The sequence below is a fragment of the Macaca nemestrina genome, chromosome 9, assembly GCF_043159975.1.
Source record: "Macaca nemestrina isolate mMacNem1 chromosome 9, mMacNem.hap1, whole genome shotgun sequence".
NCBI lineage: Eukaryota > Metazoa > Chordata > Mammalia > Primates > Cercopithecidae > Macaca > Macaca nemestrina.
This window is the reverse complement of record NC_092133.1, coordinates 114,321,323-114,347,477: the sequence shown is the minus strand read 5'-3', so window position 1 is coordinate 114,347,477 and position 26,155 is coordinate 114,321,323. Positions and strand designations below refer to the sequence as shown.

General features: G+C 43.2%; 1 protein-coding gene across 4 annotated transcripts in view; it reads right to left on the bottom strand.

The window, feature by feature from the left end:
* LOC105480065 (supervillin) overlaps positions 1-26,155 on the bottom strand; it is a 272,318-nt gene that overhangs the window by 201,530 nt on the left and 44,633 nt on the right. Inside the window, exons 1-2 of one of the 4 annotated variants that reach the window (XM_071070292.1) lie at positions 18,521-18,759; positions 2,152-2,266 (exon numbers count right to left, since the gene is read on the bottom strand). The exons of 2 other annotated variants lie outside the window; for them this stretch is intronic. The gene's annotated coding sequence lies outside the window, so the exon portion shown is untranslated. Of the gene's footprint in view, positions 1-2,151; positions 2,267-18,520; positions 18,760-26,155 lie in introns of those variants that run through there. One more of the 4 variants, XM_071070294.1, reaches the window with a different exon arrangement.

Sequence of the window (26,155 nt, the reverse complement as noted above, 5' to 3'; positions counted from 1 at the left end):
CTCTTAAATAATAATAATAATAATATAATAATAATAATAAAATAATAGACCATTTTAAGAGTACTAACCATTGGCCCATTTTATTTGTCAAGAAAACTATAGAAGATATTGTGATCCTAGACTTGTAATGTTTTTACACAGTAAGACAATATCTATAGAATGGTGAATGTTGTTCCAAGTACTGGATTTTTCACTAAGTAAACATTGGTAGTTTCCACTATGAAGAACATATTAGATTTGATGGTGACAACTTTTCTGCACTTTACCTCTCAATCAACAGATACTTATATTTCATTTTTATTTTCTTTTGAGGCACAGTCTCCCTCTGTTGCCCAGGCTGGAGTGCAGTGGCGCAATCTCGGCTCACTGCAACCTCCGCCTCCCGAGTTCTGGGAATTACAGGTGTGCACCACCATGCACAGCTAATTTTTGTATTTTAGTAGAGACAGGGTTTCACCATGTTGGCCAGGATGGTCTTAAACTCCAGACCTCAGGTGATCTGCCCTCCTTGGCCTTCCAAAGTGCTGGGATTACAGGTGTGAGCCACTATGCCCTGGTTGAGAGATGCCTATATTTCATATGGATTTTTCCCTCTAAGATCAGACTCGGTTTTCATCAGCAAGACTCTTCTCCTGCACTGGATGTTTTCAGTGTTTCACAGGCATGAGTCCCATGCTCAACAAAGAGATGCGGAAAGACTGACGAGGAGGCAGTGGGCAGAGCAGCCATTGGTTCTCCCAGTGAGTGCGGCTGGTGGTCAGCACATCGGCAACTGCAAGAAGATGCTCACAGTCAAAATAGCAACTGACGCCAAGGGCACATCAAGGAGAGGGAGCTAAAATAAGCACCGCAATCCTCCCTGGTGAGATCCAGAAACTCCACCACCCCCTGTCCTTGGGGATATCTTCCTACGGGACACGTTCCCCATTTGATGGGCTTTATGCTGCCACTGGGTGACCTTCCCATGTATCCCATGACACCACAGTTCCGAAAAGGAAACATCAGGTCCTCGTACATTTTTTAGTACACTCCTGCAAACCCCTGGGAGATGTTCTGCTTCAGGGATATGGGTATTAACCAAAATCACAAGTGGAAAAATTAAGGTAACGGGCAGAATTCTCAACTTTAAGAATCTCTCATACACTTTTTCAAAATGTATATTCATAATTTTTTTCAAATGTATGTTTTTTTGATGGCTCCTACCACTTGCTTAATAGCAACCAGAAAATGAATAAATAAGTAGCAAACATTGAAGAAAAATTCAGGTTGGTGTGTGACAGATACATGCATGTGTGAATATGATTTTATATTGTCTATAGCAGGAGACCTTCTCTGGCTACCTGGATTCGTCCTCAGAAAACTCTCCCTCTCTCCTTAATTCATGCCAAATGCCTGATCTTGATCATAAATAATAACAATTACAGCTAATTCTCAACCATCCAGGGTTGAATTAGCCACAGGAATAATAATAATAATAATAGTTGTTGTTATTTGAACATTCGTAAAAAGTAAATAAATAAAATGCCAAATCAACAAAACCATCTACCCATTAGAGAACAGTCAATTTTGTATTTGGTAATTATATATAGATATGCATACATATGCACACATACGTATATGGATGCATACATTTGTATATATGATGATAAAGCATATAATGAGCTAAGCTGTAAACAGAAAAACAGAGTGCAACATTTCAACATTTCAGTGTGCCTCAAAGAACACCATGATTTCCTCCAACAGTCCTCAAACCTGAAGAAGTTTGCAAATCATATAATCACATAAGTATATTTTTACAGAAAGGTCCAGGAGACAAGATTCATGCAGCCACCTCAATAAAAAGAGAACTAAGAAAGAAGCAAGGACTCATGCCTATAATCCCAGCACTTTAGAAGACTGAGGTGGGAGAATCGCTTGAGGCCAGGGTTCAAGACCAGCTGGGGCAACACAGTGAGACCCTATCTCTACAAAGTTTTTTTAAGTAAGCCTGTAGTGCCAGCTACTCAGGAGACTGAGATGGGAGGATCTCTTGAGCCCAGGAGTTCAAGGCTCCAGTGAGCTGTGATTGCCACCACTGCACTCCAACCTGGGTGACAGAGCAAGATCTTGTCTCAAAAAAAAAAAAAAAAAAAAAAAAAAACAGAGACAAACCATGGTCTCCCCAGCAGCTCGCAGTAGAGTCAAAGCAATCGTGGTATCTCGAGGTATGCTGATCCGTCTCTGGACTCCTGAATCCCAAACAGTTGCAATCCAGGCAATTCAGCACCTGGCGAAGGCAAATATTTTCTGTTGCTCTCTACTGACTTCACAGGTGCACATTTTCATGAAAATAAATTACTACACTAGGTCTTGCTCTTTTTTGTCTAGGTGGACAACAAATACCAAACTTAAAAACCTACTGCTGGCCAGGCACGGTGGCTCACGCCTGTGATCCCAGCACTTTGGGAGGCCAAGGTGGGTGGATCACGAGGTCAGGAGATTGAGACCATACTGGCTAACAAGGTGAAACCCCGTCTCTACTAAAAATACAAAAATTAGCCAGGCGTGGTGGTGGGTGCCTGTAGTCCCAGCTATTTGGAAGGCTGAGGCAGGACAATGGAGTGAACCCAGGAGGCGGAGCTTGCAGTGAGCCCAGACTGCACCACTGCACTCCAGCCTGGACAACAGAGCGAGACTCCGTCTCAAACAAAACAAAACAAAACAAAACAAACCTACTGCTATGCAAACTATGTTTGGTGACAAATACACACTAAGAGATCCAGTTCACTCTTCAGACTCTCTGTCTATCAACCCCCATAATGGAGGAAAAAAGGGGATGGGTCCTGATTGATCCTGGATGACCTTCACCTCCTTTCTCATGGTTTAAGTGATGCCTTCTGGATGCATGTTACTGAGGGATCCTCCCTCCTTAGCCTCCCAAGAGTAGCCAGCCCTACAGGCGCATGCCATCATGCCTGGTTAATTTTTTATTTGTTATAGAGATGGGGTCTCACTATGTTGCCCAGGCCTGGTCTCAAACTCCTGGCCTCAAGTGATCCTCCTGCCTCAGCCTTTCAAAGTGCTAGCATTACAGGCATGAGCCACTGTGTACCTGGCCTACTCCTAACCATTATGCTCTGATGTTCCACTCTTTCAAAAAATAATACAAAAGCTTTCAGAGAGGTCAAAAGGTTTTCACAAGATTTCACAACATCCTTCATAGTATCTCCAGGATAAATCTATATGCCTTTTAATAAGCATAGAGATTTGCACCTGACTTCTCTGCCAGGGGCAAAAGGGATCTTTGTCACTGAGAAAGCCCCAACACAGTTTTATATCCCACACCTAAGGATACCTTTTTGCCTGGAAAGACATGATAGGGATCTCTCCCTAGATCTGCGGATAGGAGTCCACTGCCTCGTACAGACGACCAGTGAGCCTGGTACACTTACGCCAAGGTCTCACTAAGGGTGGGTATTACTCTTGAGCTCAGTTTTACTTAGTTTGCTACACCCAAGTGAAACAGATGTGCACTTAGCATCTCCAGAGTACAACACACTGTTATGTGCAGAGAAGGAAAAAAGAAACTCAGGCAATAGTGAAGCTAGAAGGACTTTTAAGCAAAAGTAATTTGAAGTTCTAAGTAGAAGGATGGGAACACAAAATTGAGGGAAGAAAGGGGAAAGTCATATTCCGAGGTTTCTCTTCAAGGAAGAAAATCACACTGGGCATGATATGGTTTGGCTGTGTCTCCACCCAAACCTCATCTTGAACTGTAGCTCCCATAGAGTCCATTAAACTTCTTTCCTCTATAATATCCCGGTCTTGGGTATGTCTTTATTAGCAGCGTGAGAAAAGACTAATACAGAGCGTTAGTGCTTGAAGGCTCTGAAGCAACTAGGAGCTCTCACATTTTGCTGGTTGGAATTCAAAAAAGCGGCACGGGTCCTTTGGGAAACAGCCGAGCAGGTGTTTCTTCCTTTTTTCATAAAGTTAAACTTACCATATGAACCAGCAACTCCACACCCTATGTATTTACAGTGAAGAAGAGAAAGTGAAAACTTATGTTTCCAGAAAAATCTACTCATAAATGGAACCGGAGTTTTATTCATAATCACTAAAACATGGAAACAATCTCAAAGTCCTCTGGTGAGTGAATAAGCAAACTACAGCCATACAATGGAACACGACTCAGCAACAAAAAGGAACTGCTGTTGACACACAACAATGTGATCAGCTTAAGGGCATCATGTTAAATGAGAGAAGCCAGACTCAAAAGACATCCTGTGTGACTCCATTTGCATAACATTCTGGAAAAGGCAAAACCATAGGGATAGAAAACAGCAGTCGTTGCCAGGGTTTGGGGGCTGAGTGTGGGGACTGATGACACAGGGGCAAAAAGGAACTTTTTCAGGATGATGGATATTTACATCTTGATTATGGCGGTGGTTACACAATGGTATGGGCTTATCAAAACAGACCTGGGCCAGGTGCAGTGGCTCACACCTGTAATCTCAACACTTTGGGAGGTTGAGAGGAAAGGATCATTTGAGGTCAGGAGTTCAAGACAAGCCCGGGAAACATAGTAAGACCATGTCTCTACAAAAAATAAAAATAAGCCAGGAGTAGTGGTGCGGTGTGTACCTACTGTCCTAGCTACTCAGGAGGCTGAGGCGGGAGGACTGCTTGAGCCCAGGAGTTTAAGGATGCAGGGAACCATACCTGTGGTGCTGTACTGTAGCTTGGATGATGCAGCAAGACCCTGTCTCTCAAAATAAATAAATAAATAAATAAACTGTACACTAAAAAGAGGCAATTTTATTATATATGAGTTATATACCAATAAATCTGACTTTCTAAAAGTAGCTCAGAGAAATGATGCCAATAAAATCATCTCATGGAATAGGGCTATTGTCATCTTCTAAAGGTTCTACAAACCATGTATGTAACTTCCTTTACTAACTCCCAGCTCCAATTTCTTCTCACTCTATATTTACAGGAAGATTATTAGTTATTTATTTTTAGAGAGTAAAGCTCTCTTAGTCATATAACATTTCTTAAAGCAACCTCTTGAGTGTTTAGATAATAATGGGAATTATCATGTATTAAAAATAGAGGAGTGCTGTACTGTAGCCTGGGCACCAGAGTGAGACCCTGTCTCAAAAAAAGAAAAAAAAATAGAGGAATATGGGGCTGTTTCCCCTCATGCTAAGTATGCACCTGCTCATCACCGAGGAAAGAAGGCAGAAAGGATCCAGTAGCTGTCTGTCTACACAGATGAGGCCTACAAAACCGCTAACTCACTGACATAATCAGGTACTACGATCCAAATGTTGAATTATGTTGAAAGTAAGTCAAGGTTACTGCTAAAATCTTCAGGCAAGAAGTAAAATCTAAGATAGTTTTTTTTCTTTGAGACGAAGTCTCACTCTGTTGCCCAGGCTGGAGTGCAATGGCGCCATCTCAGCTCACTGCAACCTCTGTCGTCAGGGTTCAAGCAATTCTCCTGTCTCAGCCTCCCAAGTAGCTGGGACTACAGGCACATGCCACCACACCCGGCTAATTTTTGTATTTTTAGCAGAAACAGAGTTTCACCGTGTTGGCCAGGCTGGTCTCGAACTCCTGACCTCAGGTGATCCACCCAACTCGGCCTCCCTGAGTGCTGGGATTACAGGTGTGAGCCACTGCGCCGGCCAAATCTAAAATAAACCTTGACTGTCAAATGGCAAACCTTTAGTGGGGCAGAAAGATTTTTTCAAATCACTGTACTATTGAAAAAACATAACTGCACTACGATTCAGTCTACATACCCAGACCAAAAACAATGTGAAGGATTCTGGTTTTTTTCTAGAGTCAGTACTCCTGGTTGCCCACGTGTGCTGAGTACTGTTCTAGGCACTACAGGTACAATGATAAACCAATGTCCATGTCTCTATGGAGCTCACATTCTCTTGGGAGTAACTGACAAATAAATAAATGAATGGACAAATATACGCATTGATCCCTAAGAGACTGAACGTCAGCTGATAAGAGCAGGGAAGGAAAGGTAGACTAAGAGGATGGGGGATTCTGTTTTAGATAAAGTGGTCTGTGTCTCTGAGGAGCTACCATTTGAGCAGAGCCCCCAGAAGAACTGGGGAAGAAGGCTGGGGCACATCTGCAGGGAGAGTTTCACTGGGGGAAAGAACAAGCGCCAACTTCCACCTCTTGAGATGAGAGTATGACCGGTATGTGCAAGAAACTTGCAAAGTGGCCAGTCTGGCTGGCGTGCAGAGAGTGAAAGGAAGAGAGCCCGGGTAGCCAGCAGGAAGTGTTGGTCAGTGATGGCTGAGTGCTGGCCACACAGGCTCTGGGGCCAGGACTTTGGAGTTTATTCTCAGAGTTTCTAGAAGCCCCAGTTGGATAAAAACAAGAGAGTGACATAATCTCAACTTAGTTATAAAGACTCACTGTAGTTGCTCTGAGGAAAACAGACTTTGGGGAATGGGTAGACAGGAAAGTGGATGAGAAGAAGCATGGAGCTCTATAGGAGGCCCCCACAGCTCTACTGACAGAGACGATGGCCCTGGGCTGGGAGGTGACAGTGGAGGCAATGAAAAGCAGTCAGCCTGGGTCACTGAGTGAACGAAGGTGCCGTTGATGGAGATGGAGATCGAGACGTTGGGATGAAGCAGGTTAGCAGCCACCTGAATTGCTGGAAAATGTATTGATATCACTGTCTGGGAGTTAGTGATGTGATTTAAGATAAAGGAAAGCTGTCGGTCATGGTGGCAACGCCTATAATCTCAGCAGTTTGGGAGGTTGAGATGAGAGGATCACTTTAGCCCAAGAGTTCAAGACCAGCCTAGGCAACTCAGGGAGACCTTGTCTCTACAAAAAATTTAAAAATTAGCTGGGCATGGTGGTGTGCACCTGTAGTCCCAGCCACCTGGCAGGCCGAACAGGGAGGATCACTTGAACCCAGAAGGTCGAGGTTGCAGTGAGCTATGATTGCACCACTGCACTCCAGCCTAGGAGATAGGGTGAGACTCCATCTCAAAAAAGATAAATAAATAAAATAAAAAGATAAAGAAAAGGTTAATTTGACCCCGACAGTTTTAAACCTTAAGACTTTAAACATTTTACAATGGAAATAGTTGACTCAGGACCAGTTTAGGTATTAATTTAATCTTGCGATAGCATCTCCACCAACTAGGCCACTGACTGTATACAGCTAAGAAATGGATTTCTGTGAGAAGCGATATATTCCATTAGAGAACTTTCCAGGAAACAAAGATTTCCAGTAGCTAATGAAAGCTTCAAAGCTTTATAAAATAGATCATCAGTGCTTTGAAGAGCCCCTTTATTTAACCCTTGCTAAAACAAAAGCGTGTCAGCCAGCCTGCAGTGTGGTGGGTATTTTCTGTCACATTTCTGCGACACAAAGGCTTAGTCTGATGGGAAAGAGAAGTCAAGTGACAAGAACCTTTCATTGGTTTACATGTTAAAGTCTTTTGTGCAAACATCGTTTGTTTGACATAATCCATATCAAAGTATTTATCGGCTTTACAGATTATTTTCTTCAGCTGCCCTAAGATTTATAGGTTGAGGAAACTCTGAGTTTTACGAAGCTGCATTTCATCTAGAAAGAGGCCAGAAACAACAAGAGAATGTAAAACAGGATCGAATTGATCCCTGCAAGTTAGAGTGAAGTGCAGTGGCAGGAAAGCCAGCAAGGCTCAGCCTCCATATTATACGATTTTGTACACATCCCAGAATCACATCTGTTTCATCCAAGACAGGAATCATGCCCAGGATTCAAAATGGAAGGGAAAGTTTAAATTGTTTTGATTGGAATAACTATGTCTGGCTAACATGTGCTTCTTCCAGGAGTCCATCAACTCCTCTATTTTCCATCTTTTCCTCCCGCTTTCCTCCTATCCAACCCTAAGAGCAACAGCAGAGTCTGATGAGGGACCAGATCAAAATCCACTTTGGAACACCAGGCGCAGAGACCCCAGAGACTGCAGGCACCGACTTCACTTTTCATCTATTTCCTCTGTTAAGGAGAAAATGTTTCAATCCAGCTGGAACCGTCTAAACCTTGAACCCATCTTAAAAACTTCATCTGCTTTTCATTTTTGAAAATTTTACTCAAAAGAAATTAGCTCCCCAAAGTAACCTTACTTATCCACCCTTCCATTATCAGCCAAGAGAAAAATCTCCTTTTAGTCACGTAGCCCCGGGATAGATGCCTTCAACAACTTCCCAACGTTTCCTTTCAATAACATTTTGGAAATCCTTTATTGGTTTTCCCAGGTGTTTTCCCACCACACTACATCTCTCAGGATATGCTTTGGAAAGATCTGTTCTTAAAAGAAAATTTGCTGTTTTGCTCTAAAGTATTCCTTACTCAAATCTCTGAACTTAGTGACTTTTCCCACAGTATCAACTATTCAACACAGATTTTTCTGGCTTATTGTTTTAAGATGTCAAGGATGCATTCTGCTTTTCCAAACTGAAGCTGGGACTTCCGATCACATATCCCCTCCCTTCCTACACTAACCAGCTGTTTCTGCCTCTTTCCAGAAGACAGCAGGATAGACAGAGGCTGTATACTCTAGGCTTCTCCTAGATCATCCATTCAGATATTTACCTTATTTCTTTCCAATGGCTCCAGACATATCATCTCTATTCCTATTTTTTTTTAATCTCCAAGTTAAACTATACACATGGCCACACAATGTCAAACCCTCTGCCAAGACTGAATTAGTGTGGTTTTCTCTTTGGACTCCTCTCTAATGACCTAAAGATGTATTATATCTGGATTCTCAGAGGTCTGTAAAATATTAATCCCTATGATGTAAAATGCTAGAAAATTGGGTCAGTCTGAATCTCTATTATTAATCCCGCCTGCTATCATTTCTCTGTGAGGTTCTATAATACATTCTGAAACTGTCACTGACCAGAAATCCCAGTAGTTGCTCACCCACTTAAGAAGCTAATGAAACCTATAGGCTCCCTCTCCACAAACATCCCCAAACAAAATGGTACCTGCAATTGCTCTTCTAGACCAGGGTCAGCACACTGTAACCTGTGGGCCAGATCACTGCCAATTTTTGCCAATAAAGTTGTATTCGAACACAGCCATGCTCATTCATTTCTGTATTACCTATCGCTGTTTTCATGTTCCAGTGTCAATGTTGAATAACTAGAGCAAAGACTGTATGGTCCACAAAACCTGAAACATTTATAATATGGCCCTTTACAGTTTGCCAATCTCTCCTCTAGAGTGTTAAAACCAATGACGTCTAAGACAATAACCAGAAATGCCACCCTGGATCACCTAAGCGTAGGAAGTTGAGGCTGCAGCGAGCCGTGAGCACGCCGCTGTGCTCCAGCCTGGGCGACAGAGCAAGATCCTGTCTCTAAAAAAAGAAAAAAGAAAAAAATAGAAATGCCACTCTAGGTGGCTTTGCAAAGTTACTTAACTAAATCCAATTTTCCTTAGGGTAAAACTTAAGTAATAAAATTACACACATAAGTGCCCAGCATGGTGCCTGGTATTCAGTAGGCAATTAATAATGTTTATTCCTTCCATTTGCTATGCTCCTCCTTGTGCTTCAGTACTAGGTACAAATATCTCCTCCTCTCTGCTGCACTTTCCCTGCAAAGTGGGAAGCTCCTTCCTCTTGGCTCCCTAAATTATTTTATCACTGCTATTCCATGTTCTCTTAAGCTACTCACTTATCTTTCTTAGAATTTAGAATGTGGCTTCCTCTGGAAAAAATTCCATATATTATTTATTTATCTTTGTTTCTCCAGTGCCTGGCACACAGCAGGATCTTAGCAAAGTTTTTGTTTGTTTGTTTGTTTGTTTGTTTGAGACAGGGTCTCACTCTGTTGCCCAGGCTGGAGTGCAGTGGTGTGATCTCGGCTCACTGCAACTGCAGCCTCCCAGGTTAAAGCAATTCTCCTGCCTCAGTCTCCCGAGTAGCTGGGATTACAGGCACCCACCACCACACCCAGCTAATTTTTGTATTTTCAGTAGAGATGGGATTTCACCATGTTGGCCAGGCTTGTCTTGAATTCCTGACCTCAGATGATTCACCCACCTTGGCCTCCCAAAGTGCAGGGATTACAGTCATGAGCTACTGTGACCTGCCTTAGCAAAGATTTCTTTAGAGAATGAGTGAAGAAATAAATCTACACTAGGAATATTCTTATTCTAAAAGATGCTGTGCAATGACCATTAATTATATGTTAGTAAATAATATCAGATATTCCAAGCTGAGTTTCACAAATAGTGAATACTTTTTTTTTTTTAATCACTGACTTAAGGTCCTAACTTGCTATGTATTTGTATTAGTCCATTTTTACACTGCTATAAAGAACTACCTGAGATTGAGTAATTTATACAGAAAAGAGGGTTAATTGACTCACAGTTCTGCATAGTGGGGGAAGCCGCAGGAAACTTAAAATCATGGCGGAAGGCAAAGGGGAAGCAAGGCATGTCTTACATGGCAGTAGGAGAGAGAGAGTGAGAGCTAGGAGGGAACTGCCAAACACTTTTAAACCATCAGATCTTGTGAGAACTCACTATCACAAGAATAGCATGAGGGAAACCGCCTCCATGATCCAATCACCTCCCATCAGGTCCCTCCCTAGATGTGTGGGGATTACAATTTCGAGATGAGATTTGGTTGGGGACACAAAGCCAAACCATATCAGCATTACAGCAGTCTTGCTAAGCAGCAAAGGACAGGGTTAACATTTCAACCATGTGTAGGCACCAAGAAGTTCTTAGACCCTAAGGAAGTAATAACGGCTCTTGTTAAAACCCAACTGTAGAAAATTCTCTAATTAAGCCTCTCATCTTTGAATGATAATGCAAAGTATGATATGCCTTGTCTGTAACAAGAGCCTCAATTTAACATTTCTACTAATAGTGATACCCTTTAGCATAAATTTTTTTTTGAAAAGGTGGGGCCAAGCACAGTGGATCACACCTGTAATCAGAGGATTTTGGGAGGCCAAGGCAGGAGGTTCACTTGAGCCCAGGAGTTTGAGACCAGCCTAGACAACACAGCAAGACCTGATCTCTAAAAAAAAAAAAAACTAAAAATTAGCCGGACATGGTGGTGTGCACCTGTGGTCCCAGCTACTTGGGAAGCTGAGTGGGGAGGATAGCTTGAACTTGGGAGGTTGAGGCTGCAGTGAATTGTGATCGTACCACTGCACTCCAGCCTGGGTGACAAAATGAGATTCTGTCTCAAAAAAAGGTGGCGGGGTGTTTCTTAGCGTTTTTCATGGGTTTGGTTAGAAAAGATTCATTCATTCAAAAAGGAATGAATTAGTCACCGATTGAGGCAGTGAGGAGACAACAGCAAAGCAATAAAGTTCCTGGCCTTACTGTAGTAAAATAAATTAGCTTAGAAAAATCTCAGAATTAATGTTGACAAGAATCTTCTTGGAGTTATTTATATTCCATAAATTTTCCATTATATGATATTCCACAAATAAATAAGAATGTCTCGCATTTCCAAACTAGAGACAGGTCTCTATTTGGATTGTTTGCTATAGCTTGCTGTAACAAATGACTATGTACATGGTGACTTAAAACAACACAAATTCTTATGTATAGTTTTAGTTGTTAGATGTCTGGGTCTCACTGGGCTACAAGTCAAGGTGTTGGCAGGGCCTCATTTCTGCTGGAGGCTCTCAGAGAGAATCCATTTTCTTGCCTTGTCCAGCCACCTGCATTCCTTGGCTCACAGCCCCTTCCTGCATCTTCAAGGCAGCAACAGCCCTGAAGACCGTGTCCCATGGCATCACTCTGACACTGACTCTCCTGACTTCCTTCTTCACTTCCGTGGACCTTTGTGATTACAAAGGTCCCACCTGGATAGTCCAGGATAATCTCCCCATCTCAAGGACAGCTGACTCGCAGCCTTAATTCCCAACTGCCATATAACTGAACATATTCACAGCTTCCAGGGTTGGGATGTGGACATTTTTTGAAGAGGAGGAGATGGGGGCATGATTCTTCCTACCCCACATATCGCTAGAGCAATCAGGCCAATGAGCCCAGTCCACACGCATGGCCCCAGTATGAAGCCTGGCATACCACCATTTATAGAAACCAGCCCTCAGCCAGGCACAATAGGCTCATATTTGTAATCCCAGCACTTTGCAGGGCCAAGGTGGGAGGATTGCTTGAGGTTAGGAGTCTGAGATCAGCTTAGGCAACATAGCAAGACCCCATTTCTGTAAATAAAAAGTTAACCAATTAGCTGGACATGGTAGTGTATGCCTGTGGTCCTAGCTACTCAGGAGGCTGAGACTGGAGGATCGTTTGAGCCCAGGAATTAAAGGTTACAGTGAGCTACAATTGCGCCACTGCACTCCAGTCTGGGCAACAGAGTGAGACTTTGTCTCTAAAACAAACAAAAAAAAGAAGAAGAAACCAGCCCTGTCCAAGCTACTCCCACCCACGCAGACCCGCAGAACCTCACAAGGCACACCTCTGCTCTTCCACCAGTCCCACTGTAGCAAGCTTCCATTTCCTGTCCATCAAGCCATGTTACATCTTCACCCTCAACTGTTCTAAGAATAAAACTAATAATTTTTCTCCCCCTTATCCACCCTCCCAATAGAAAAACCATGCCCTTTCCTCCAGTCTTCACCCAAGTGTTACACAAAGATGTGTTCATGATAGTAAAGATGTATTCATGGGTATCTTATTGCTATATGCCTGATCAGCCCAATTGCCCATAGGACTGATGTTTATGATTTTAAACATAGAAATGGACCCTTCCCAATCTTGAAATCTGAGAAAGTTACATTTGTCTTATCTGAGCTCCTTTCTCAGGGAACCAACCATCAGTCCTCTGAGATAGTATCGAGGTGCTGCAACTCACCAGATCACTGCATCTAGGCAATAAAACACCAGACCCCTCACCCATCATGATACCTACTGACCCCCCTGCTTCCTGTTGACCAATTCCTCATCCTTACCTTTCCGTAATTCCTGTTCCCAGGCATGGTTACATTTCTTCCCTGCTATATAAACCCCTGATTTTAGTCAGTCAGAGAGATGGATTTGAGACTGATCTCCCATCTCCTCACCTGCAGCGCCTGAATAAAGCCTTCTTTCCTGGCAATACTGATTGTCTCAGTGATTGGCTTTCTATGTGGCGAGCAGCAGAAGGATCAAGAACAAACCCCTGGTGTTTTGGTAACATTGCCTCTCTGTGTCACCTAAACATATATACATTCATTCATTCTTCTGTTTTTAAGTGGGGAAAAAAAGTGTGTGTGTGTGTGTGCACGATATAACTCTTTAAGAGCAAAGACTAACTTGCTATACAAAAATACTTGGTAAATGCTAGCCAGCTTACCCCCAGTGCAGAGAACTTACAAAGCAGTCTTTCGGCATGATGATAAAGTAAAACATGTTTCTGGAACTGCACACACAGGTTTGCAGAGATTTCCTCTTGTCAAAGGTAAGTAGGAAAAAGAACCACAAGGGTTTGGCTGGCTCCAATGGAGCAAGAGAGGTCACTCTGGGTCCTGAGTTATCACCTTAAGGGGCCGGAGCAGCTGGCAGTTGGAACGCTGAGCTGGACATTGGTTTGGATAAATTAGAGCTAGCTCTTTCTGCTTTTGACAACAGCCTTGACCACATAAAGGGCTACATTTAGGTTGGCATTTGCCTAGCATGTAACACCCATTTGGCTGTATGGAGGAGATTTTCCACCTCTCTTTTCCTACTGGCACACAGCCGTGACCCTTGGGTCTTGGAAACATCTGTTGAGATTTAGCCTTGGTAACAACAGAGTTCTTCCCAGGTCATCAGAACCCATCTGCCTCCTGGACTAGAGATCACTTACTACTTAGGAACATTTCTAAATAAAGGATGACAAAGTAACTGGATCAACTACATGTTTCATCATTGCTATTTAAATGTGGTCACATCTCAATTTCAAATTTAAAAAGTGTAAACTTAAGGAAAGAGAAATAACTCCAGGGAATGAATAGGATTGAATCTCCCTCCCTGTGAATGCCCCAGATGTCCTATTCTATAAAATTCTACCCCTTCCCTTTTTGCCTTCAGCTCAGCACACACCTCTTGCTGGGAACTAAGATGCCACAAAGATGCATTCACTTTCCACCCCCAAGTAGCGTTTCCAAGCATGCAACGCGAAAGATGCTGGAAGGTCTCCATTCCTCGTGCCCCTTTGTCTTGTCATGCACTGGAGATATCCCCAAACCAAAGAAAAAATTTTGCCAGGAGAACCAAGCACAGCCCAGCCATGAAGGTTGTCAGTGCTGCTTAGAGTAACACCTGGGTCAGAATGACAGGATCTCACTCTTGCCCAGGCTGAAGTGCAGTGGCACGATCATAGCTCACTGCAGCTTCAAACTCCTGGGCTCTAGGTAATGGAGCCCATGTAATCCTCCTGCCTCAGCCTCCTAAGTAGCTGGGACTATAGCTGTGCAGCACTATGCTCAGCTAATTTTTATGTTTTTATAGAAACGGGTCTCACTATGTTGCCTAGGCTGCTCTCAACCCCTGGGTTCAAGCGATCCTCCATCCTCAGCCTCCCAAAGTTCTAGGATTACAGGCAAGAGCCACTGTGACCAGCCAGGATACATTTTCATTGGCCACTTACTGTCAGATTCCCAATTCCATAAGGAAAGAGGGAAAGGGATGGCCCTTTCTATCCAAGTGCTGTGTAAACTATGTCAGGAGCTCATTTGTGCTTGATGCTCATCCTTCAGTGATCACATCTTAATGTTCTACCTTCAACTCAAAGAAACTACAATGTTCAAGCAGGAAGCCACTCCAGCAATGACCCTGCCTACCTGCCCTCAGTCTAAGGTGCAGAAACATTTGTTTAAAATGGGCAATATCACTAGAAAGTCATTTATCTTCCTTTTAGAAGTGAAGCCAGGGTCTACCTTATCTGAAAGACAAAGGCTCTAGAACAGCAATCCCCAGTCTTTTTGGCACCAGGGACTGGTTTTGTGGAAGACAATTTTTCCATGAACCGGGGGTTGGAGGGGATGGTTTCAGGATGATTCAAGTGCATTACATTTATTGTGCACTTTATCTCTATTATTATTACACTGTAATATATAAGAAATAATTACACAATTCACCATAATGTAGAATCAGTGGGAGCTCTGAGCTTGTTTTCCTGCAACTAGATAGTCCCATCTAAGGGTGATGGGAGATAGTGGCAGATCAGCAGGCATTCGATTATCATAAGGATCACGCAACCTAGTTCCCTCAAACGCGCAGTTCACAATAGGGTTCATGCTCCTATGAGAATCTAACGCTGCTGCTGATCTGACAGGAGGTGGAGCTCAGGGGGAAATGAAAGCAGTGGGGAGCAACTGCAAATACAGATGAAGCTTCACTGGCTCACCTGCTGCTCACCTCCTGCTGTGCAGGTTCCAAACAGGCCCAAACCAGTACCGATCCATGGCCCGGGGGGGTTGGGGACCCTGCTCTAGAATATTGCTAGAGCCCTGCATCTGTGAATGACAGGTGTATGTTGATTTAGCCAAGAGGCCGTTCCCTGGAGGAATTCTGTTCAGTAAATGCAGGAAACTAGCCTGAGTAAGAAGAATCAACAGGCTTTTGTTCAAAATGAAATTAGTGAGCAGAGTAGAAGATGGAAGATGTGTGGGGGATATTAAAACCCATGTTCTCTTCTTGTCCATTGCTTCTGCAGCTCTCCTCTCACATTTTATGTTGAGGGTACCCTGAGGTGACCTAAGCTGAATGCATGACCATCTCCCAGCATTGGTTTTCTTGTAGCAGCCCATGCATAAAATTAAAAACACCTGGGTGACCGGGCACAGTGGCCCACGCCTGTAATCCCACTACTTTGGGAAGCTGAGGTGGGTGGATCACCAGAGGTCAGGAGTTCGAGACCAGCCTGGCCAATATGGTGAACCCCATCTCTACTGAAAATGCAAAAATTAGCCTGGCATGGCGGCACACGCCTGTAATCCCAGCTACCTGGGTGGCTGAGGCAGGAGAATGGCCTGAACCTGAAAGGCAGAGGTTGCAGTGAGCAGAGATTGTGCCACTGCAATCCAGCCTGGGCAACAGAGTGAGACTCCGTCTCAAAAAAACAAACAAAACAAAACACCTGGGTTTAGAGCTGCTTGTAGGCAACTAAGGGGACTAACTTGCTCCACTAACTTTTACTAAATTCTCAAATGTCATGGTAAATACAAACAACATATATTTGTGAGAAGAGAAGATGTAGGTAATGAAGCCAGTGAAGCCACAGTTTAAGAAACAGCGACAACTTCTTTCTGCATGCAAGTCTCCTCTGCATCAGATGGGACTTCTTCATCAAAGATGTTACTAGAAAAAGAAAAATCTAAAACCAAAAGCATTGAGTACAGATTGGAAAGTCTGAAGATGAATGATTAGAAAGCCAGCCACTTTTTTTTCCTTTTTCTTTTTTTTTTTTTTTTTTGTTTTTGTTTTGAGATGGGGGTCCCACTCTGTTGCCCCGGCTGGAGTGCAGTGGCGCTGATCACAGCTCACCGCAGCCTCGTCTGCCCAAGCTCTAGAGATTCTCACACCTCAGCCTCCTGAGTAGCTGGGGCTGCAGGCACGCACCACCATGCCCTGCCAAGCCAGCCACTTTCTAAATACCTTTCTGTTGGGTGGTACTGCTGGAGGTCAGGGATCCAGTTCCATCTTTACAGAAGTTCATTTACAGAAGCCCAAACGTCACCATTACACAGAATATCCATGTCACAAACCTGTACATGTACCCACTGAATCTAAAATTAAAAAAAAAAAAAAGTCCAGGTCAGGCTCAGTAGCTCACACTTGTAATCCCAGCACTTTGGGAGGCTCAGGCAGGAGGACTGCTTGAGCCCAGGAGTTCAAGACCCTGGGCAATATAGCGAGATCCTATCTCTCCTAAAAATAAAAAATTTAAAATTAACCAGGCATAGTGGCATGTGCCTGTCATGCCAGCCACTTGGGGGGCCTAGGTGGGAGGATCTCTTAAGTCCGAGGGGTTGAGGCTACAGTGAGCCATGACTGTGCTACTGCATTCCAGCCTGGGTGATAGAATAAGACCCTATCTCAGTAATAATAAAAGTCTGTTTAGTCAAGGAGATCGCACCAGAAACATACAGTCTGGTACATGTTCTCATAGGCATTCTGTCTACTCTCCCCATCCCACCAGTGGAGGTGCACCTGACCCAGCTGGCTTCTTGGAGGAGGCACCTGAATGGCATCTTTAGTGATCAGTCAGATGTAGCCAGTTGAGAAGGAAGAGGGAAGGAAGAGGAGGTATATGCAATACAGGCCTGGAGCCTGGTATTTTCAGAAAGCTGATAGGAAATACACACACTACAGCATGGCGCATGGGCAGGGGACCATGGGATGGGAGCCTACACCAGATGGGCCCAGATGCGTGCTGCGATGTTGCACTTTAGCCTCAGGGCTATCACCAAATATTTATGCTGTAAAAAGTGTACCATGCATTTAAGAAAGGTAATGGAGTTTAGGGTAAATCAAAAATAGCAAGAGAGGCTGGGAGCAGAGGCTCATGCCTGTAATCCCAACACTTTGGAAGGCCGAGGCAGGTGGATCATTTCAGGTCAGGAGTTCAAGATCAGCCTGGCCAACATAGTAAAACCCTGTCTCTACTAAAAATACAAAAATTAGCTGGGTGTGGTGGTGGGTGCCTGTAATCCCAGCTACTCAGGAGGCTGAGGCAGGAGAATAGCTTGAACCCAGGAGGTGAAGACTGCAGTGAGTTGAGATCACGCCACTGCACTCCAGCCTGGGCGACAGAATGAGACTCTGTCTCAAAAAAAAAAAAAAAAAAATAGCAAGGAAAGTGACAGGGAAGGAGAAGGCAACCAGCAGGCATGGACACCACCTGCTGGGCTTGCCTCACAAATAACTGGCTCGGGAGCAGGAGAAGGAAAGTTCATGGGAGAAGCTCAGAGCACTGGAGGACAGAAGAGAGGTGAGTTCCCTGTGAAGGTAGGGCAGGAAGCCGTCATAAAGGGGTTGCATTTGTAATTGGCATGGTAGGGAATGGGGCTAGGACTGGTACAATTGGGAAGGAGGGAGAAGGGAATTGTGTGGGAAGAGAAGAGGATGAGCCAAAGAGGATGGACAGGAAAGTGAGATCTAGGGCACATGCAGGTGAGGAGGGATGAGAAGTCAACAGCAAGGATGTCACACAGAATGACAGCCTAAGGAACAGCTGGTGATGGAGAGTCTCCAGCCACCACAGCACAAAGCATGACATGCAAAGGCATGATGACTTCTAAAGATGGAATGGTGTGTGTGTGTGTGTGTGTGTGCATGTTGAGAGAGAGAGAAGAATGAGGAGGAGGAGGAGGAGGAGATAAGAAGCATAAGTTCATGATTTCATTAAATTAACATCCTCCTGACTGTCTCAAAAGTATCAGCTCACAAGAAGGCAACTTTAAGTCCTTGCACCTAAAATTTCCTTTCCAGACAAAGAAGCTTAGCATAGAAGTTGGGGAAAAGTGTGCCTACCTCTTTCCTAATGATCACATCAGAAAAGCAGCCAAAAAGTAAAACATTCCCTCCGGGCAGCAGTTACTCAAAGATGGTATCAGATCATCAGAGCTCAGCTGGATGCTCCCACCAGTCGGACTTCCTCCTTGCTGCAAACCACACTAGGCACATTGCAGTAAGGCTTGCTGCCTCTGCGCTTCCTTGTCTCATTTGTTTATTTCAACAGATGCAGGGCTTCTTACACAGGCTTGGAAGGGAGACCAAAAGGGCACCTTAACCCTGATCAGGAACAGACCTTCTGCCTCCGTGTGACTTACCACACACTTCCTCTCAGACCTGTCTTGAAGGGAAGGCTCCGTTGTGACACCCAGCACACGCCCTTCCTGTCCCCCCTCCCTCGGCCCATCAGACAGTTTCCTGGGAGGGGCTGGTGATCCTGGCTAGTCAAAGGTCCTAGCATGGACACCCACGCTGGCTCTGGGCTTTGCATCTCTTCCAAATCTCATTTGTATGCATCTTGGAAAGAATCTTCTACACCTTAAGCAGCATGTTGGCAGATCTTAACCTCTAGTCACACCCCCTCCAACAACACACGCCCTCCTCAGCCCTTTTGAGAGAGGTTCCCACGTGTAGGTATCTCAGTCCACAGTCCCTTAGCTAGGGGAAAGGGCAGCTGCTGTGTCAGCCCATCGATGAAGTGACAGACGAAGAGACTCCTCCTGTCCCCAAGAAGCTTTCAGTTTAGCCAGAGAGATGCATTTGTTATCTCATTAAGTAAATATTTGTCAAGGATCTACTAAGTTCCAGACACTGCTCTAGGTTCCCGGTATAAAGTAGCAACCAAAACAGAAAGAAATCCTTTTGCTCCAGGAGCTTATTGTCTAGTGATCAGTGAGGAGATACCCTTTACACACATAATTAATAAAAGGAACCAAACCAATGAAACATGCAAAGGGAAAAATGATGTTGCATTTAGAAGGAAGAAGGAGAAACACTTCTTCCTGGAATTAGACGGGCTTGGTGAGGAAAGAGGAGTATACACATTCTGTCACAATTCAAATAGGCTTTTCTAGGTTCAAGTGTATGTTAGCTACAGGAATGGTCATAGGATATTCAGATGTTCTCAAAAAACACTGTGCTTCACCTCATGTTTAATCACTATTCACCTGTCCTCATAGAATGGTTAATGGGGAGACTTGGCCAAGGGAGGCAGAAACTAAGGACTCATAGGTAGCAGAGCACGTGGGTCCAAAGATGGTGCTAAGATTCTAAGTCAGGTGGTGATAAAAAGAGTCAGACTCTGTAACATTTGAAGAGATTTATTCTCAGCCAAATATGAGAGGCCAAGGGCCCACGACAAAGGCTCAGGGGATCCTGAGAACATGTGCTCAAGGTGATTGGGCTACAACTTGACTTTATGGATTTGAGAAAGGCATAAGACTTCAATCAATACCTGTAAGATGTACAATGGTTTGGTACAGAAAGGTGGGACAACTGGAAGCTGGGAGTGGGGGTGAGGGTTTCCAGGTCATAGATAGAGTCAAAGATTTTCTTATTGGAAATTGGCTGACAGAGTTCACTTACTCTCTAAAGACTTAGAATCAATAGGAAGGGATGTCTGGTTAAGATAAGGGGTTGTGGAGACCACAGTGTTAGTATGCAGATGAAGCCTCCAGGTCACAGGCTTCAGGCTTCAGAAAACTGATTGTAAATATTTCTTATTAGACTTAAAGAGTCTGTTCTATCAGTTTTAAGGTCTGTGTTGATCTTAATGCTGGTCAGCTGGGTCTGAATTCCAAAAGGGAAGAGGGTATCATGAGGCATGTCTGATTCCCCCTGCCCATCATGGCCTGAAATAGTTATTCAGGCTAATTTTGGAATGGCCTTGGCCAAGAGGCTGGTTCATTCAAATGACTGAGGCGCTTAGAATTTTATTTCTGGTTTACACAGGCTTTTCATAATCAACTTATAGCAATCTTCTCCCAACCTAGCAAAACACACACACTTGCTTTGCACATACTTTGATCACATCTTTTCCCTCAGGCAGATTTTCATTATCATTTACCCCGATTCACCTGCACTTAAGAGGTTCCCTGGGATCCAAACACAGCCTGTGCCAGACCCTCACTCTCCATGCACTCTGGGCTCCCCCACCTTGCACCAGAGAAACCCGCTGCGTTGCACTTCACCATGGAAGCGCAAAATCATCCTCACTCTGAATAGCCTCTTTAACCTCATGGCACACTGGTCAGGAAATATGCTTGAGAATAAGCTTTTCATGAAAGTCACCCCAAATCATGACAGAAGCACCAGAAATTACAAGTGCAATAATTGAGTGAACATCTTTGCATAATTTTTTTAACGTGTGAAAACAAAAAGCCAAACCCCACCCCCCCAAAAACTCACAAAACTATGCTTCCTTTGGGCCATCAATAGAGAAGTTGTAGAATTCCTTTTGGCTAAAATGGACCTAGGAAGATTTAGTTCGACCCACCCCAGTTCAGGGAGGCTCTTCTGCAGCAACATCCTTGTCAGACAAACACAGAGTTTCTATAGCATGAACCGAAAAAGTATCTGAGACAGGTCTCAGTCAATTCAGAAGTTTATTTTGCCAAGGTTATGGACCATGACCTGTGACTCAGCCTCAAGAGGTCCTGAGAACATGCGTCCAAGGTGGTTGGGTTACAGCTTGGTTTTATATGCTTTACAGAGACAGAAGACACCAATCAGTATGTGTGAGGTACACACTGGTTCGATCCAGAAAGGTGGGACAACTGTGGCGGCGGGGGCTTACAGATCATAGGTGGATTCAAAGATTTTCTGTCTGGAAATTGGTTGAAAGAGTTAAGTTATTATCTAAAGACCTGGAATAGATATAAAGGAGTGTTTGGGTTAATATGGGGGTTGTGGAGACAAAGGTTTTTTTTTGTTTTTTTGTTTTTGTTTTTGTTTGAGACGGAGTCTCGCTCTGTCGCCCAGGCTGGAGTGCAGTGGCGCGATCTCAGCTCACTGCAAGCTCCGCCTCCCGGGTTTACGTCATTCGAGACAAAGGTTCTTACGTAGGTGAAGTCTCATAGTCTCATAGATGGCTGCCCCCAAAGGCAATAGATGGCGAATGTTTCCTATTCGGACCATTAAAAGGTGCTAGACTCTCAGCCAATCTCTTCAGTATCAGGAAAAGACCTGGAAAGGGAAAGCGATTCTCTATGGAATGTAAATCTCTCCCAAAAGAAACAGCTTTACAAAGCTATTTCAAGATATGTCAAAGGGATAAAATACTCTGATTTGTTTTCAGTGCCTGCTATCGGCCATATGATGCTACACTAGAGTCAGATTGGAATTTGGTATCTTACCGTTATGTCAGTCTTAGGATCTTTATTTTTTTTAACTTTTATTTTAGGTTCAGGGGTATTACATGTGCGGGTTTATTATGTAGGTAAAACTGCATGTTGCAGGGGTTTGGTGTACAGATATTTCATTATCCAGGTAGTATGCATAGTACCCAATGAGCATTTTTTCTGATCTTTTCTCTCCCCCAAGCCTCCACTCTTAAGTAGGCCCCAGTGTCTCGTGTTCCCCTCCTAGTATCCAGGTGTTCCCACTGTTTAGCTTCCACTTATGCCTGAGAACATGCAGTATTTGGTTTTCTGTTCCTGTGTTAGTTTGCTAAAGATAATGGCCTCCAGCTCTATCCATGTTGCTGCAAAGGACATGATCTCGTCCTATCTTATGTCTGTGTAGTATTCCATAGTATACATGCACCACATTTTCTTTATCCAGTCTACTACCATTGATGGGCATTTAGGCTGATTCCATGTCTTGCTATTGGGAATGGTGTTGTGATGAACATATGTGTACATGTGCCCTTATGGCAGAACAATTTATACACTTTTGGGTCTATGGCCAGGAATGGGATTGCTGGGTCAAATGGTAATTCTGCTTTAAGTTCTTTAAGGAATTGCCACACTGCTGTCCACAATGAACTAATTTACACTCCCACCAACAGTGTATAAGCATTCCCTTTTTTCCGCAACCTCGCCAGCATCTGTTACTTTCTGACTTTTTAATAGTAGCCATTCTGACTGGTGTGAAATGGTCTCATTGTGGTTTTGATTTGCATTTCTCTATTGATTAGTGATGCTGAGCATTTTTTTTTTTTACATGCTTGTTGGCCAAGTGTATGTCTTCTTTTGAAAAGTTAATGCTGGTCAGTTGTTTGCCTTAACTCCAAAGGGAGGAGAGTATAGTGAGGCGTGCCTGACCCCTCCCTTCCCATCATGATGTGAACTAATTTTTCAGGTTTCATTGGGTCCCTAGGCTGAGAGCATGTTCCATTCAGTCACTTGGCTTAGAATTTTATTTTTGGTTTACAATAGAAATATCTCCATCAATGGAGAGCTTCCTCCAGGCCAGGCAACCCATTCATTAGTCAGTCAGATGTTCAAAAAATCCTCCTAATATAGAATCCAAATCTGTTTCTTTATATCCTCCACCCATTGGCCCTAGGACCAATTTGCCTAACAAAGTAGATCAATATGAATTTAAGTATGGTTTATTTTTTACTATAAATCCAATCATTAGGCAGAGCAACTTGAAGTAGAGAGAAAAAACAAACTGATACTTTCAGAATGGACAAGCAAGGAACCTGTGATTAAAATGAGTTCCTACACTTTAGAGGTCTTCCTGTAACCTCTATCTCGGAAATTCTTCCATAATCCCTATAAATGTGAGGCTGTCACACAGAACAAGCTGGGAATCAGGCCCAGGAACGTGGTCTAAGGAAAGGAGTCAACTGCTTTGATGGTAACACCTTAACCCTCAGGTAGACCTACCCGGAAAAGCTTATTTAAGAAGAACATTTAAAGTTTTGTTTTTAAAAAATCCATCTCACACAATGAAATGAGAATGGTACCAGTTGTTATTACAAGAGAAAATGTCTAAAACTCTCAGTTTTGTCTTTGCTGCTACTGCAGCTGAACTCCACATGGTGCTGCAAACATATTCCGAAATCATCAATAATTATCTTTTCTTTTGCTAGCCAAAACTCAATAAGAATCCACTGTCTCTTCATGGGCTTCTCCTTCAGTTTTAGAAAGCAGCCAATCTCCAATGTAGCCAGAATCTGGGGGAGAAAAGTTTTAAATATCATAGGATATGATTTCCAAAGCCAAGAAACATATACTTAAATGAAATGGAATGAATTGGTTTGCATTTAACCTCTAGAAATACCGAACTGCCTCTTACTTTATCAATATTCCTCACTTCCATATGACCTAGCACAGTAGGATTTGAAACTGACACACAATTTCTAGAATCCTCTGGATTTTTCCTACTTGGTAATTTAAATCACGACTAAAATTGTTTTGATTGAATCCACTTTAACCAGACTTTGCCATTACTTATTGCAAACCAAGTGTAAAAGAAAATTTAAAAAATCTCAAGACCCCCAAACTCCTTATGCAAAATAAAAGATTAAGCCTGGAGGCTGAGTCGTGCAACATCCTCTTTCAAATGAAGAGCTGTTACTAGCATTATCCAGAGTAGAAGGTCTCAGGACTGCCCCCATGGGTAAGTAAACTTTCTGCTGCCCTCCCATAAACAAGGACATGCCAATTGTAACTTTATGTTTACCATCTAAGTCTAGCTCTTAAAAGTAAAGTCTATTCGATTCCACACCGATAATGTCAATTAAAGCTTATCTTCCCTGGTACAGAACAAAGACAACACCAGAATAATCATTCCTCCACCTACCCAGAAACTCTGCATAATTGAATCTTCCTTTTTTCCCTTTTTTCTCTTCAAACATTCACCTTACCTTATGCAAAATGTAGATTTACTGGGCACCAAATAAAGTCTCCCAAAAATGTAAAGTTTGGCCAGGTGAGGTGGTTCAGGCCTGTAATCCCAACACTTTGGGAGGTTGAAGCGGGTGGATCACCTGAGGTCAGCAGTTTCAGACCAGCCTTGCCAACACGGCAAAACCCCCGTCTCCACCAAAAATACAAAAATTAGCCAGCCGTGATAGGGCACACTTGTGCTGAGGCAGGAAGATTGCTTCAATCTGGGAAGGGAGGTTGCAGTTAGCCAAGATCATGCCACCGCACTCCAGTCTCAGTGACAGAGTTGAGACTCTGTCTCAATAAAAAACAAACACACAAACAAACCAGTAAAATTTGCTTTACCACCTACCTGCCCCTTTTTCTACAATGCCTTCCCCTTTAAGAAAAGATATAAATGCTAAACCACCTGAAAACTTGTTTGGAATAACAGCCACAGATGCGTCTATGGCATTTTTTTCCCCTGGATGTGCCCTTAAGATGGCTTAATAAACTGATCGACTGAGACTTTTGCCTCAGTGACTCATTTTGGTTATCACAAGTTACTCCCAGTTTCAGCAATGGATAGTTCCCTTTCTTGCCCAATAACTGCCTTAGTCCTGGGGTAAGCCATGAGAAACAAGCATTGCAAATAGTTCACCCATACATTGCAGAAGCAGCAATGGCACTTTCCCCGGTAGAAGGGGAAAGTGTCAATTACGCTTCCTTTATCTAGATAAGAGGTAGCAAATCTAATTATAATGGTTGAACAAACTATTTTCCCCCAAGGACATATTGAAAATTTCCAAGCTTCTGAATATAAATGAAAAGTGCAGAAATGTCTAATAACGTGGCATTAGCTAATTCAGTTTGTGGATGGTTCGAGGCGGTGAGGCTGTGAACCCAACTGTCTCCCCTCAGGGGATGATTGATGGTTTAGTTCTCTGGAGACGGCTGGTCTGACCAGTGCAACGTCAGAAGCCAAAGGTCACCAGCCTTCCCAGGTGATCAGATGCTCCCTAGAGTGTGGCAGGGGCAGCCAAGCATCTGAAGATGCCGTTCAGATCTCACTGGGATTTCTGCCCCATTCCCTGCTTCCTTTGTTATTTAACACCAGGCTCCCCAGGATCGCTATTTGCCCAGCTTGGCAGCAGCAAAAGCCAAGTTCTTCTAATTTTCTTTTGTTCCTCTCTGTTTCACTTAGCTGGGCTCTTTGCCTTAGTTTGTTTCTTCCTGTTTACAGTAGCGGCAAAAGTCATTTGTGCACTGAAATGCACATAGAACCGAGCAACAAGTGTGAGGAGCTCTTTTTAAAAAATTGTCTATCTACAAAAATGTCTAGGGTAACACGGTCCAAAAAAACATTAAAAATTCTCTGAAGTATGGAGATGCTCAGTTGCCCAGTGGTCAAGATGTGTATCAGTATGTTTTAATATATTTAAATATGTTTTAAGTATATGTTTTAATACACTTATTAAAATACATTTACTCAATGGGTTATCAGCTATTAGGAAAGGTAAAAGTGAAAACAGAGAAAAATGTTAAGTTTACAATACATATGCAAACACTTATGAGTTAAGACTAGTGAAAACAGCAGAATTTTAAATTGTACCAAAGTGCTGTTACAACTGTACCAAGAGCATAATTATATATGGATGAAGCTACTGAAATCACAAAATGCATATATATGTACAGTGCAAATAAACTAAAAGAAGGAGTTGTTGATATTTGCTAAGCTCTGGGAATTATGCCAACAGTGATACAGCTCTTCCCCAACTCAAAATATCCAACTTAGAATCACAGAATGAGTAGAAGGGACCTTAGCTCAACCTTTCCT